The sequence below is a fragment of the Carassius auratus genome, chromosome 22 (genome assembly GCF_003368295.1).
Source record: "Carassius auratus strain Wakin chromosome 22, ASM336829v1, whole genome shotgun sequence".
In the NCBI taxonomy this organism is placed as follows: Eukaryota; Metazoa; Chordata; class Actinopteri; order Cypriniformes; family Cyprinidae; genus Carassius; species Carassius auratus.
In genome coordinates, this window is record NC_039264.1 from 25,537,972 (window position 1) to 25,549,373 (window position 11,402).

The window sequence follows — 11,402 nt, forward strand, 5'->3', positions numbered from 1 at the left end:
TGATCACTAATACCAGCATCCAAAGCACCACTTCTAAAAACCTTAGAATTATCAGATACCAATACAATGTCAATGACAGTTTTAGTTTTATGCGTAATACTAGTAGGATCCACAATAATCTGTTTCAATGCATATGATTCACCAAATAAATTAAATTGTTTATAAATTGAAGTATCATGTTTTTGCATATCCGTATTTAAGTCCCCCATAGTTTATTATCTCTTGTCCAATATTGAAATTAGAAGCACTTAAAAATCTCATCAATTCTCTCATAAAAGTCATTCTGATCAAGTGGGTGATAGAAAATACCCGCCAAAATTGGTATACTCTTAGGTAAAAAAAACCCCCTAGTGTTCCAAGTTTAAGGCATATATAAGCAACCAACCAGAAATGCACAGGAAATGTGACACTTAAAAGGCATCCAGGTTCAGTTTAAGAATCCTTCCATTTTACCTTGTGTACGACCTATGTTCTATTGCACTGTGGTTTGAAAAGATAATAGCCTTAAATGAGGAATTAGAGGTTTTATTTTACAAATGCCCGATTATCAGACTCGAGTGATGGTGGTAACTGATGCTTGTCAAGATGATCGTTCTACAATGTTAATTAGTAAGAGGGAAAAAAGCCACAGGTCAAAATGGATACCCTGTTCACACCCATTCCCTAATGTTAGCTCAAGCTAAGCATATTCATTGATTTGGAGACACCTACACAAATTTTACACAGCGTGTGTGGGACACACTTATCAAACAGAGGCAGCCACTTGGACATGCTTTATATTCAAGCAATGTGGCAATTCGATGAAAACACACAATGCTAATTCCTTCTTGGCATTAGTTTGCGGCACAGTGAGCCTCAAAATACTTTTTTTTTTAATTTGTAGAGACTTTAGACAGTTTTTACTTGACCTGTTTTTCTAAGAAGTGAAAGAGTAAAATGGGGTTCAAGAATGGAAACTTTATGTCTCAGTTTGATTCTAAAAGTGGCAGCCAGATATAGACCCCAATGCAGTTATACGCTGATATACACAAGAGTTAACCATTAGGTATTAAATATTAAGGGAAGTTACGCAAAGAGTTTGCTTTGTTTAGCCTGTTGGGAGGCAAAATGCCAAAGCTTAACTCAATGACACACTTTCACAATATGGCCAACTTAATTTGGAAGCTATAATTTCATGAAATGTTAAACATATAATTTCATAATAACTGTCTTGCTGGTGTTTGAGTAAAACTTTGCAATGACCTATTAAGCTTATGACAGGCACAGAAAACCTTGAACAGACTTCACATATAAAATACTTGTACATTTTCACCCATTGATTCCACAGAATCTGATGCCATATTTGTATTTCAGTGATTAGTTGGTCAGATATACTTTCATTAAATACTACAGTAGCTTCTCCCTATTGATCTGACCTTCTTTTTCCTGTTATAAGCCACTTCTCTTGACCTTATGTCGGTTGTGGTCAAGCGAAAGATCTTATGAAACAAATTCAATCTCATTTTTTAAGACCATGTTATTGTGCTTGCATGACTTTATTGGGAAAATTAAATAGTAATTTGCAGCAGAGGAGTCAGGAGGTCACAGAGGTGCTAATATTATTAACACTGCCAGATTGGAGAAGTGATTGAAATTAATCTTGCCCTTTCCGGTCAGGTCACCACCCACAATGCATCCCTGGAGTTTTTCCTGTTTCGTCCGTGGCAATGAAAGGCAAGCTGAAGCTCTTCTTAGAGCAATTTATTGGCTTTAAAATATACATTGAACTCTACAAAATAGACCTTTGGGCTTTGAAATTTCAGGCAATGGTATTTTTGACAGCAAAAACTAGGATTTGTTAGATATGTTAACTAATGAATGTAGATTTCAATAAATTATGCTTGACATGCACTGGGTTTTCTCTCTCTCAAGTGCAAACGTCGTTAGAATTCAGCCTGTACATGGAAATTGATGTTCATTTTACAGTTGCATTTGGCCAGTGTTAAAACTTAAGAACTCTCAGCATGCATCAATTATACTGTATTGTCACATCATCCTTCAAGGTTCAAAATCAATACTCGGTAATTGAGAATTGACACTGTCAAGTCAAAATTCAAAGGTTTGCCTTGTGAACCATTTTACTAAAACCTCTCATTGGGAACTTCAGATTGCAGTCAATTACAAGTCACTGAGGAAAGAAAAGATGAACATTAGGTACTCTGTTTAGAAAGAAGTTATATTAATGCTAAGCTAATGTTTTGTGTATCTGTATAGAATAGTGTGAGAATTGAACAGTATATGGACAAAGTCTACATGGATTGATATGAATATCACTGACAAACCAAAAGCAAGTGCTTGCAACAAAATGACAAACCCACATATGCATATATTCCACCATCATTAGCTTTCTTGAAATCTCATTTATTCCTATTTAAGACTCCAAAAGATTTTTATTTCTATTTTTTACTATTTTCCTAAATTCAGTTAGGAGATTAGTTTTCTAAACAGCCTCAAGGCTTGCGTTATTGCACTGTGGTTGGTAGATACCAAGCTAAGACAATTGGAGATACATTATTATGCTCTTGGAATGTTTTAAATATATTGTTGGCATATGGGAATGACAGTTATTTGTGGTTTGATTCCCTGCTGAAAAGAATTTCTTTTTTTCTTTTTTTTTTAACTTGTGTGTATGACCAATGTGTGTATGGTCTTGATGTAACTGATGGCTGACTGTGAAAACTGTGACAAACACACAACCGACAAGATAACAATCTATACTAACAATGGTTACATATAGTATATGTACAAGTAGTATTAGATTTCCAATGGGTATGTCCAGTGAAAACAAAATCGCTGTATGTGTACACGTACATACAAATACTCACAAACATATACACAAAGGCATATGCAGAGTCTACAATCTACACACAATGTGTAAGTTTACAGACACATAGTCTTAAAAGTGCCCTCTTGGCACAAAGAGCAAATTATTTTAAAGGACGGTGCCAAACATTTGTAAGATTGTAACTGTTATTTATTTGTCAAAGTAACTGCATTGTGAATGAAATGTCATTGATGTAGTTGCCATTTATTTAATGTGACTTTAAATTTCGGGGGAAACTACATATTAACATAATGGATTCATTTTTGTCTGCCAGAATGCCCTCCTGATCATGTGTACTCAAGGCCAAAACCTGGATGCTTTTGCATAATTTTGATGTGGATAGTGTTTTGATTGATTCCCAGTTATATTATGTTGCTTAATACATCCTAATTGTGGTCAAAGTAATATAATTAATGTATAATTAACATCAGGGCTGTATTCATTTGCAAAAAAACAAAGACATTCTGCAGGTTTCCTAAGAGTTCAAGCATTCTGAATCCGGAACTTACTGGAAATACCTCAGGAAAAAAGCAGTTTTTCTCACATAAATGCCACTGTAACTCCCACAAAATGGGTGAGTAGAGGTCCCCTCTCTATACGGTTTTACAGAGAACCATAGTTTCAACGATTTCCGTCCTCCCACTAATAAAGTTTTAAGCAGCGAAAGACTTACGGCCCACAATTCTCTGGCCTCCTACCATCTTGTACATGGAGATAATAAGCCTTTCAAAACCAACCATTGTCCTCTGATGCACTTGTCAAATTTAGTTGCATGTTCAGAGTGTGATGAAGCCTTTTTGCTCTTTTCCCCCTCCTTTTTTCCTGCTAATATATTGTGCCAGCAATTTCTCTTTCATATCTCTATTCCTCATGAGTGTTCGTGCTTATGCTCCTGAAGCCTTGATGAAATGAATTTTGTGTGCGGTTAGAAAACACAGAAAGGTTTTCTTGTTTTAATGAGCTGTGCGTACTTTCAACTGCTTTAATCAGGCCAGGCCCCCCCAAGACCCCTGATCAGACACCAGAACAAGGAATAAAATGTCATTCGCACTCTCCATGGCACCACTCCGGGTTTAATGCAAAAAGACTCGAATTGCAGAGCATACCCAACCCCCTTATATCGAGAAGGGTATTAACTCAGCAGGTTAACCAAGGCCTTAGAGAAGAACCCGCTGTGATTAAGGCTCGAGTTTTGCATTCCTTTCAGTCAAACAATTTTTGAGTAATAAGTGAACCGAGTCTGGGGAAGAGAACAAATTTAAGCAAGCGATGGATCGGCACATGGTATAAATATAGCTTCAGTAATAAGGTCAGGTTTGACATAGTCTCAGACTCAGACGTCACGCCCACGGACACAAAAGTGGAAACACTTCAGGAGTGTCGAAGTCGTCATCGGATTGGTTGAATTAAACAGTATTTCCGCAAAACGTGTGTGTCGCGTTCTTTAATGTTCTGCCTGGAAACAAAGATTTCGTGGCGCCAAACCCCCTAATGAAAGAAGAAAGAAACCGTTTTTACAACAGTGATGACGAACGCTTATCAAAATCAACTAAACGCTGGATTTTAAAGAGTAGGTGAAATATTTAATGTTTGCGGCATAAAATTGTAAAAATATGTCCAAGAGTTTTACACACAACGGTCTGTTATTGTGGCAACATTTCCATGCCTCCAAACGTGAAGATGAACAAAACTAACTGTAATTGGTTTGACGTAGATTACTAAGTTAGTTGTTTTTATGACAGCTTTGCATAATTTAGTGTTTTTGTTTTGTTCAGCTTTGCAAACTGCCTTGTTTTATGTGTAAACTATTTGAAGTTACCAAACACTCCACTTTTTAATTCATCTATATGTTATTCAAACTTCTTTTAGTCAATTCCTACTTTTCTAGTAGTTAATTTGGTCATTTTGTTATCAAAAGTTATCAAAAGCAAAATATCAAGTAAAGGTAGATTTACGCCATAGAGAAGCTCTTGAGGGCGAACTTGACCTTCCATGTCTACATCCAACTCCAAAAGTCTCCTCAACAGCTTTGCTTCAAGAGGTCAGGCTCACTATTTTGGTATGTATTGTTCACTTTTTTCCAATTCGTACAATTCCCAGTGCATAAAAAACGGATTGAATATCCTGTTAGGGCACCTTAGAGAGATACAATGGGTTTTGAACGCTGCTTCATGTTGATTTTATATCAGAACTGAGTTGGCACGGTCAACAATAGCCTAAAGGCACTTTAAAAAAATAACTTTCAAGTTTCAATAACAGATATTTCTCCATCTATTCAAATTTTGCAGGTCAAGTCTACCAAACATCTCTATACTTCTTGTAGGGCCGGCAATGTCAAAAAGTATGACAGAAAGACAATGCAGCCATCTTTATACTGTGAGGGTCAAGCTGAGGTTGAGGGCCACACTGAGCAAACGGGGGAAAAAACACAATTCCACAGTTATTTTTGAGAGAAAACAGACAAAGGTTAAAATGCCAAAGATGTGCCTCACGGCACAGCTCAACCAGATTCATTTTTAATGTGCCTCAGACATCAAACTTCCCTAGGTCTTGTAAATTCTGACAGGTTGTGAAAAGTTCTGTTATATACACTTTTAATGCATACGTACTCTATGTGTCTTTATGTGTGCCAGTTTTGAGGAAAAGGTCTACAGGGGGTCTTTTGGAAATGGCGTCTGTAATGCTTTTCACCCTAAGCAGGGATTTAATTACCCCTATATGCCAAAGCCGAGGGATTGCTGCTTTTTATCATGCCGTGAAAAGATTAAATTGTCCCTCAATAGTTTTTCTTTTCTGTCTGTTTTATTAGCTGTCAAGACTGGTAGACTGTTAGACAAATACATTAGTTTACGGCATCTCAGATCTGTTGAGAAAATATGCCATTCAATTTCATATTTGCAGTCCCTTGGAGTAATAATAAATACAGTTTATTTTGCAGGTTGCATTGATCAGTCCGGATAGGCAGCGATATTGGCCAAAGGCGCATTTACGACCTCTCTCATGTGTTAGATGTGTCCATTTCTTGTTTAACCAGGCAATCAATCTTTTCATGATGACCATAGGGGCGTCTGATTTTTTTATTCATCAATTCAAGAACACCCTTACAGCATTTTCCAACCCCTTTGAGGTTTCTGAGCTATAGATGGTGTGGATATTTCATTCAGAGTTGAGTGAAATGCTTTGATAGTCGCAAGGAACCCCTGAGACGTGGTGTATACGCAACAGGAAAAGAGATTAGATTTTTTCACTCATATCCTACCGTATGTGCACAATACTGCTTTCCGCGATCACTAAATGGAGGGCCTCCGGTTATCGCAACGAGAATGACTTTTATACATCTACAGCGTTTGAGTTTGAGAGAGCGATAAATGTGAAAAAGTGCTTCGGTGGAAATTCAAAAAGCGGTTTGTTTCAACCTCAGGGCGTGATGTTCCATTTAGAAACATGCAAAGTGGATGTGCCACACTAGAGTGAGTGAGAAGAAAAGAAAAGAAAAAGAGAGGAAACACTATGAGATATTCACTCGAGAAGGAAGAGGAGGAAAACACAAATCCTCTTAAAGTAAGGGACATGGTTTTGCTCTTTGATTTTCCTCTCACTTTAAAAGTCAGCTTGAAATGGTGTTAGCAAACCATGTTACTAGTGGAATGGTGCAGGTTTTTAAGTGAAACAGCATATTCACTGAGATCGGAACATAGTGTGGGATATGATTTTATCCAATGGGAATTGTTCGGATTGTGGAAATTGTCTCCATATTAAAGGTGGTTAGAGGTGAAGGGTTGGAAAATAAGAGGACTTAAATGTCAGCTGAAGAGAAGTGTCATTTCTGTATATTTTGATGAAAGATTAGTTAATTGCCTTCAACTTAACTAAACAATTGTTCACCATATTGATGAGGGAGCAGATATTTGCAGATTGAATGTGAAAAGCTGCATTACATGAAATGCACATTTTGTTTACAAATTTATTTTGGGTATATGCTTAACTGCACAACAAAAAAAAAAATTATATTATAATAATTTTGGATAGTTGACATCATATCGCATGACCATTCTAAACATTTAACCAACTATTATTATTATTATTATTATTATTATTATTATTATTATTATTATTATCATAATTATTATTCTTACACTTCCATTCAAACGTTTGAGGTCAGTAAGATCTTTTTTTCAAACTAATTAATACGGTATTTCAGAAAGGATGTAATAAATTGATCAAACATGCCAGTAAAAGACTTTTTATATTTTGCCACAAATATGTATTTTTTTTTATATATATATTTTATCTGTTCTTTTGCACCACGTCAGCAGCACGTCAGTAGTGTACTTTATGTTAATAACCTTTTATGTAAATGGTCAAAATTTCTTTCTAAATGCGCTGGATATAAAAGCCGACCGTATGCAGCTGTGCTGCAATTGCTTTGCCCTTTCTGTTGGGTTGCCTTGCTCTGACCTCCATCGGTTTTAGTTTTGTTTATTAAGTTATTTTATTTTGAGTTGAGTTGATGAATTGAGACAGGGCTATGAGAGCATGCACTAATGCAGACTCAAGGACGGCTCGGCGGCTGTCAGTACATAATAGATAAGACCAATAAATTAGGCCTCTTGTGTCCACTATTTCTAAAACCCTGCTGCTGGCTTTGTGCTACTTTGTATTTTAAGTAATGAATTCAAAATGGACCCTATCTGCATATTTAAAGAAAAAAAATTGTATGCTCAAATCTTCAATGAACTTCCATGAACCTCTTTAAAGATCACTATCAAAGTCATTAGCTCGCTTATGTCAAATAGCCATATTAGGAGAATTATCTCAATGTTACTGAAATGGAGATAGATGACCTGTCCGTTTTTGTCAATTTAGAGCCTTTTTAGCTGACAATACATTATTTAGAATAAAAATTAAAAGGATCTAGGATCCCCATCACTAAAAACACAGCTTCTGGTTTAATTCCAACCATATCTACTAGTCCTTGCTAGCTTTTGTTTGTCTTTTTCTCTCAGCGTTTTGTTGAAAGAGCATTCCCAAATGAAGAGGATAATCCAGCTCCTAAATAAAAGAGCCTAGTTGGCGCTTTCATCGTGCCGTTTTATCGTTCCAACCCAATTTCAAAAGCTTTTATGATTTGGGAATCAGGCATAGAAGAAGCTAGCGCTAAATAAGCTAGCCTAGCTGTGGCGGTGCTATCAGTTTCCAGTAATATCATTTAATGAGGTTTGAAATTGCCAACAAACAAAGCTGCTAATAAAGCACTTAGCATCATGCTAAAGATTCTCTGTAGATAGAGATGTTTGTTGCCTTGCCTGGCAGTGAGAGGATTAGCATGCTAGTTTCTTATGAAACATGTAGTTTGTTTATTTTGTGTGTGGCATGGTATCCCATATGCTGAGCGAGTGACTTGCAATCAGGCAACTCATTTTCCTCGGTTCACATTTGGCGGTCATCCGAAGAGAAGGTAATTTTACAAAGCAGCATGTTTTCAACCTCTTGCCAGGTGTGATATTCGGAATGTGTCTAATTCCAGCGGTCTCTAAATGAGTCTACGGCCAGCATGTGGGATCTTGTGCTCTCTGCATGCATAATATGCTGGAGATAATCATCTTGGAGTTAGCGCAGCATAGCAATCTGTTGCCGACAGCCTGAAAAGCGCTGTATTGATTCAAGTTAACAGATGCCATGATGCATTTTCCCATTTTCATGTTTTTGATTTGATTTATGTGATATTTCAAATTCCTTCTCTTGTTTTATCTTAAACACAAATTAAAAAACTAAAAAAAACAGTGATGTATTTCCAACCTTGCATAAAGGCCAATGGTTGCTTGTTGTTGTTGCCTAGAGCTGATCAGGAGTGCGTTGTGGGAATCTGGCATTTTAAAATAACAATCGGCTATGAACCATATTAGGATTGATTTATGTGTTTCTGCATTATCTTTTTGTTAATTTATTTATTCTGTCAATGTGCACCGATCAAGTTTACAATGTTTAGGTCACCTGAATAGAGTCACTTACTGAAATGAAGGAAATGAGAAACATCTGTGAATTTTGTAAAGAGTCTATGACTGTTTTTCTACCAAGCTTGTTCTGTATATCATTTTTGGGGGTGGGTCCAGAGTGTATATGGGGAGGTTTTTTTTTTTTTTTTTAATGGTCGGGGTTGTGCAATGATCTGTAATTAAGATGATGGAAACTATAGACTGAAAAAAAAAGAGATTAAAATGAAATAAAGTGTTATATTTGCATGATTTCCTGTATTTTCAATGAGCCTAAAATTTATTGTTGTGTATATTGAGTGGATGTATGTCTAAAACACTATGAAACTGAAATTCAGAGTTTTTTTTTCTGTGATGTTTTGTCATTTTATTTCCCCCCAGGCTTTATTGACTTTATTTTTTCAGGCATTTCTTCCACTGCCATCACATTTAAACTCATTTACATGTATAATGTATTCAAACTGTCGCAGTAAATGAATCAATTACTTGATGAAACTTTGTAAATGTTACTGTGTACCATTAATTTTCTTTGGCCTTCATCAAACAACTCAAACTAATCTGATGTTTTCGCTCCGTACTAGTGGGGTTAATTGACATGCGTCCCTGTTTTAAAAATGATGAGCATTTATTGGTCAGACAGGTCAACCGTTGAGAATTCTAACACCAAACTATTAGCATTTGTGAATTAATCCCATTACTAATTAATGCCAACTCACCCCCTCAGTGTTTGACCCAGGAATGCAGAAATTGCTTAAGCATTTCACTTAATTCTTTAATTATTTTATATTTAATGTAATCCAAATATAGTGGGGAACTTGATGAGGGTCCTATGGTAAATTGGTTTCGGTATAACCTTGGTCAATTGTGGTCTCCAGTGGCATTTCCAACCCATTTCATCGACATAGTTCACTGTTGGTTTCAATTTCTACCTGATGTTTGTTTGCTACTTAATTAACTCAACTTAGCACAAGGTTAATGTTTAGAAGTCAGTACACATTCGAGAGTGAAGTTTACATCGCACATTTGAGTAGTGTTCCTCTAGGTTCCTCTTGTGCTGAAGTCTTTGTTGTTCTTTACCGTTTTAACAGCATTGATTAATCACCTCTCCTAGTTATTGATCTTCAGACATCCCAGGAGGCTTGTCTTCAACTGCTCTCTTAAGAGAGGTTTATAATGAAGGCATCTTTGGACTGTCAAAACAAGTACTGAAAGGACCATTTGTCAACTCATTCGATTCCTTGTCAAGAAAAATGGACAAATTCTTATGACAGTCGAACTTCTCTGGAAAACCGTATCCCTTGATGACTTAATTGTGAGATACTTATGTATAATTCACAGTATAATCTGGGAGTTGGAAGCCTGAAAACCACTTGCTCAGAGACTATGATGGACCAAATTCAATCCATCTGACAAATAAACTCCACCAGCCACAATCGATTGGACACATTCTTTTTCCAACCCATGTGGGATGGGGGAATTGGCATATCTTGGGAGTCTTTGAGTGTCTGATGAAGTTGTGTTTTTATCCCATCAATATACTCAATTTGATATTAGCATTCAAAATCAAAAGTAAGATGTTATACTGATTTTGAGAAATTGGGTTCCACATCAGAATGTGACCACTGGCGTCTTGGTTTGCCTGTACTTAATTAACCCCCGTGTCTCAGAGAGAACAAGACGTTGGACAAGAGGTCACAGGTTATGTTTGATCACCAGAGCTAGAAGCTCTTTCGCACCTCATTACGATGAAAGGCAGATTGATTTTGGATCCATGTATATTATAAAATATTTTTTCCCTCTGCATGGACCGATAAAAACAGGTGATTCAGTTGAACACTGGTCCATTGTTAAATGTGACATTCATTGCTCTGTTTGGTCTTTATTTGGTGGAAAATTCTCATTCTTTGTCTCTCAATTTCTGTACAAAATATCTATTTCTATATTTGCAATAAATTTGTATATATATAAAAAAAACATGTTTGTGTTGAGTTCTGTTCCCCGGCATGCTCAAGGACTGTTTTTATTGATCCCTTAATTATATCTATCCATCTATCTATGGTTCTATAGTTCTACCATTCTGTCGTTCTGTCTGTGTCTGTCGTTCATATTAGTTCGTGAATTGATTCTATGTATCAAAATATCAATTTCTATTATTCTGTTCTTTTAAATCAACAGACAGTTATATGATAATAATGCATCCTCAAGGAATTGATTTGATGTAAATTAAATATTAAGTTTATTATTTAATGAGGTCTTAATTTAATTATTGAGTTACTGCCACAGTGATTTAATGTTTTAATGTCTTTCATTTGCAGGCTAAGCACATATTGATATGCAGTTAAATGTGATTAATTTGAGCCACCTTTTCAGCCTTTTCAACACAGAACATCGAGCTTACGGTTGCAACCAAAGAATCTAATGAGAAAGCACCATTTTCTCCCATTATGACTGAGTGAATGGCCTGAGAGGAAGAGCTTGAGTACGAAAGCGAGAGACTGAGTGATGACTCTGACTCAGCTAATGTGTTGTCAGTGTTTGCGATGACT